The following is a 5,345-nucleotide window of genomic DNA, read 5'->3' on the forward strand; positions in this document are numbered from 1 at the left end:
TTCAAACTTCCAGCTCAAGGCAAAACTAGAACAAAAAAGTGGACAACCTTTCCTTGTTTTCCTCCACATTTCTGAGACAGGGTTGGCTTTTCAAAGGGAACTTTGTTAAATATTGATAGAGCTGAGAACAAAATTAATGAAAGGCAGGAAAGCCTAAAATCAGCAAATTTTCTGGCTTTTCAGAATGCAAGCCCAGTGGCCAGGCTGGGGAGAGAAAGGAACTGATAAAGGAGGGGCCGTCAGGGGCAGATTCTCAAGATTCTTGAGTTATGTGTGGAGGAATTTGGACTTCTCCTGCATAGGGTATTTGCTCACAGCAATGGAATACAGGAGCTGAGTTGGATTTGAGATGCTAATTAAAATTAAAAACAGAGAATGCTTGATACTTAGATGCCTTGTTAAAATAGGAGTCAAAGTTACATTTAAAAATCAAGTTGCAATTTGATAAGCATCCTTGATGACGCACAAGAAAACAATGTTGGGGTTAAAAGGATTAAGGCTAATCTTTTTTTTTTCTTTTTCTTTTTTTAGTACATGGCATATATGAGCTATTTTGGGGACATTTAGGGTGGAGATAACTCATTAAGGAAATAAGTAATTTATCCTTTATATTTCACTTTATAATTTTTACAACTGATAAATATTTATTACAAAAATTTCATTTAATACAAAAAGGTTCGAAGATGGAAGTAAAAAAAAGTCCAAATTATTGGACATTTTGTTAATATTAAAAGTGAGCATGGGTACAAACATTTCCCTTTACAGATAAATAATGAGAATGAAAAGGTCCTTTTGTTGGCATAGAGAGACAAGCTTACATTCGACAATAGCATCACATCTGCATGCTCTGGTAAAAATTAGATGTATTAAAATTATTGTATATGAATTTTAATAGAAAAATATCAAAGGAATGATACAGCTTCATATAAATATTGAGAGGCTATTATGGAAAGCATGAGTTGTTGAATGTATTTGAAAATGTACATGGAATTTTATGCAATGTTAACTCCCTAGCATAAAAGGTAGGAAAATGGACATTCACACATTTCTTCCCTGCCTGCCTTCCAGTTTCCAAATTGTATTAATTCATATATGTTGAATGCCTACTCTGAGCCAGAAACTGTTTTAGGTGGGGAATACATCTGTGAATAAAATGGGTAGACCCTGCCCTTGTGGAACTTATCATGTGGTCAGGGGGATAAAGGAAATAAATAATGAAGGGAAACATGATGATAGTTTAGTTAACAAAAAATAAACAGAAACTGGGCAGCCCGGGTGGCTCAGCAGTTTAGTGCCTCCTTCAGCCCGGGGTGTGATCCTGGAGACCCGGGATTGAGTCCCACGTCAGGTTCCCTGCGTGGAGCCTGCTTCTCGCTCTGCCTGTGTCTCTGCCTCTCTCTCTCTCTCTCTCTCTCTCTCTCTCTCTGTGTGGGGGTGTCTCTAATGAATAAATTTAAAAAAATCTTAAAAAGAAATAAACAGAAATAGAAAAACAAGGGTAGGAAGGACCAGGTGTGCCATGTGTAGGAGTGAGAGAAGATAGTTGGAGTCCAATCATTTATTACAAAGGCAAGGTGAGAGAAAAGGATGAATGGAGTCGATGGAGTGTCTGGGGTAACCATTCTAGGCACAGGAAAGCTAGAGTGGATCCCTACTGAGTGCCTGGCAGGTCCAGGAACTGTGAGGAGGCTGGTCCAACTGGAATGGAGTTGATGAAGAGCAGACTAATGGAAGAGGAGAGAAAGTGTCCAGGATGGAAGGGTGATCACGTAGATCCCTTGTAGGCCATTATGAGGAAGTTGGCTGATAACCAAAGTGAAATGGGAGCCATTATTGGTTACTGTTCTTTTTCTCATTGCCATGATTATAATATTTACATTCGGCTTTGCAACTATAATCTTCACAGATGTTTAGCTTTTTAAAATGAACTTAGTGCTTATTATCAATCCTTCTGTTAGTGTTTAAGTTTTCTAATGCTGTGTAACAAAATATCCCAGAGCTTAGTGATTTAAAACAACAACTGTGATTTTATCTCCCCTGATTTCTTTTTATTTATTTATTTATTTATGATAGTCACAGAGAGAGAGAGAGAGAGGCAGAGACACAGGCAGAGGGAGAAGCAGGCTCCATGCACCAGAAGCCTGACGTGGGATTCGATCCTGGGTCTCCAGGATCACGCCCTGGGCCAAAGGCAGGCGCCAAACTGCTGCGCCACCCAGGGATCCCTCTCCCCTGATTTCTGTGGGCTGACCAGTACTTCTCAGATGGCTCACTCATGTGCTGGCAGCCCATGTTGGCTGGTGGCCGGGAGTTCAGCTGAGGCTGACCACTGGACAACTACACTGTCCACTGGAACTGGCCACTGGGACAATTACACGGTCCACTGGAACTGTCCACTGGGACAACTACATGTAGCCTCTCCAGGGGGCTAAGGTATCTCAAGCTCCCTTCCAGATCATCCCAAAGTTGCCAGTCCTTAAAGGCTGAGCCTAAAAACTGGCACAGTATCACTTCTACCAAAGATTCCAGATAATCATTGTCCAGTCCCAACATTTTTGCAGAAATTGAAAAAAAAAGTAGTTAATTTTAATTCACTACAGATGAATTCTCTATTCTTTGAGTTCTCTTATTTTTTCCTCTATTTTAATTTTAATTTTTGATTGTGTGTTCCACTGGATAGTTTTATCTAGAAAGACTTTAGGAGTTTATTCCCTGTGTTTTCCTATTTGTGAATGTGTAATTTTTACCTTCCTATTGCAAGGTAAAATATTCTTATTTCACATTACTTGTTAGATCTTTATGGACATTATTATGTTATCTTTCTGGCACTGAATGTTGCCATAGAGAAGTCTCAGACTAGATTATTTTTTTCTTCAGTGGTTTTCTTTTCTTTTTTTTTTCCTGCCTGAATACTTAAAGAATTTATTCTTTGACTTTGAAGTTCAGGAATCCAATCAGAACATGACTCTGGGTTGGTCATACTATATTGACATGTCTTAGAAGACTATATACTCTGTGTATTTAGATTCAAGTACTCCTTTTTGATTAAGATGTTTTCTTATATTTTATCTCTGGATACTTTCCCTATTTCATATGTTAGCTTTCATATCTAAGGAAAGATCAGTTACTTAATTTAGAATAACTATGTTGACCCTCCCTTTCTGTTATCTACTCTCTAGTTTTTACAAATATCTTTTCCACCTTTCTTTTCATTTATGGTGATTATCTCCAGTCTTTTATGTATCTGTTTGATTCCTTGTCTTTCCAAATTATTTTTTTCCCATGGAAATGATATATTTGTCCTTAAATTGTTTACTTAGTTCTGGAATGTCCAATGACATCAAAGTCTGTATTTTTAACACTTAATCTGTTAAATTTTATTTCATTGAGTTCACTTTAGGTTGTTCTAAAGTAGGAAGTGCTCACACAGGGCTTTTTTCTGTTCCTTGAGTTAGATTTGCTTCTAGATTAGTTTCCTTATCTATGTCTTGCATGCACTGTTCTTTCTCTTTCTTTTTTCTTTTCCTTTTCTCCTATGTTTTCCTGTCTTCTTTCTTCCTCTTTCCAATACTCTCACATTTTCATGCTTAATAAGTTCTGTTTATTTTTTTGCCAGGATTTATTCCACCTATTGAGGAAAATATATTTTACCCTTGAACTATGGATTATTCTCCAGCATATTTAGAGCATTTATTCTAAAATGCACACACTGACACAGCCCCTTTGTTGGTTCCATATATTGGAATATTAGTGACCAATTATAGGATATTACCTCTTCATACCTGGAAAATGGATGGCTGTCATGTAACAGGTTTAGGAGCTCTGCTACAATGGAATCTAGAGTCTTTTTTTCCTTACCTTGGATCCTACATGTTGAAATCGTAGCTTTGGGTTATGTATCTCAACTTCTTTGTTTTCAGATGATTTGCACGTGTGTGTGTGTGTGTGTGTGTGTGTGTGTGTGAAAGAGAGAGAGAGAGAGAGAGAGAGAGAGAGAGCTGGACCTTACTATTTTTTGAGGCAAAAATGTGGCATTTTGAGGTTTATTCCTTGACATTATTACTTTTCCTCTTGAGTATGAATCACATTTTCTTGTTTCTTCATGTGTCTATGTTTTGTTTTCTTCAGTTTATACTGGACATTGTATACTGTGTGCTGCAGAGGTCCTAATTAAGGAATCATCCTCTGGAGAGTGGCAGCTAATGCAACTAACCCAAGTGGCAGTTGACATGGTGGGCAATTAAATTACTGGCTTATTATTTTGAACTTGTATGGGCTTTTCACTTTGCAAGAATGAGTCTTTTGGTTTTGCACTTAGTCTAGTCTTATGATTAGACTCTTAGTCCTGAGACACAGATTTTATTCTTGAGGCATGGCCCTTCTTTCATGAAATCTTGGGGTAATTACAGTATCTCTTTAATTTGTAGGAATTCAAATCCAAAGTTGTGTCTTTTTTGGTGGGCAGGAGCTTAAATCTATGAACAGCTTTTTCAGACTTCCAGCTCTTTCTCTCTACTTTACTCTTTGGAATCTCCCTTGCACATGAGCAGCTCAGGGATCAGCCAAAGATTTAGGGGAGACTATATGCAAAATTGGGGAATGTTCTTATATCTTCCTTTTTCCTGGGATTTATCCCTTAATTTTTAGATTCTCTGGCCATTGCAAACTTTTTTTTCTTTGATATCTCAAGCTTGTGTGGCTTTTTGCTTTAATTCCACTACACTATGCTGCATGAACTGATGGCTGCCTTGGGGGGAAGAGCTTTGTAATCATAGATCTCATTCAGGGTGGTTCTCTTTTATCAAGGATCAAAAACCTTTCAGTTTTGTTCTGCCTTTGGTGGCATTCATTACTTTCAAGTAGTTCTTTTTAGTATTTTTGCCAGAATTTATAATTGATATCTGTAAGAGAATGAATTCACCATAAGCCACTGTGTCATTACCAAAAACAGTAGTCTGTGATTTTATTTATTTGAAAACCAAACCAAACCATACTTTAGTCTTTAGGGAGGCATACTTGGGTAGCAAAATAGTAAAGAGAAGCAAGGATGTGATTACCTTGAAAATGAAGTTTTACTTTGCAGAGAGGTAGAGGGAGTAGTGGTTGGGAGGATCCACAAATGGGCATCTTGAGTGCTGGTGATATTGTATTTCCTTCCCTGAACAGAAGTTTATGAATGTTCACCACTGAATTGTGGTGGAATGGGCACTAATCCCATTATGAGAGCCCACCCTCCCTCTAGGACCTCATCTATACTTAATTAACTCCCAAAGGACCCCAAACCTTAGAGGTTTAACATATGAATTTGGGGGGGACAAAATCTTTCAGTCCATCATAATACAAAG

Source organism: Vulpes vulpes, chromosome 6 (assembly GCF_048418805.1).
Source record: "Vulpes vulpes isolate BD-2025 chromosome 6, VulVul3, whole genome shotgun sequence".
Classification (NCBI taxonomy): Eukaryota; Metazoa; Chordata; class Mammalia; order Carnivora; family Canidae; genus Vulpes; species Vulpes vulpes.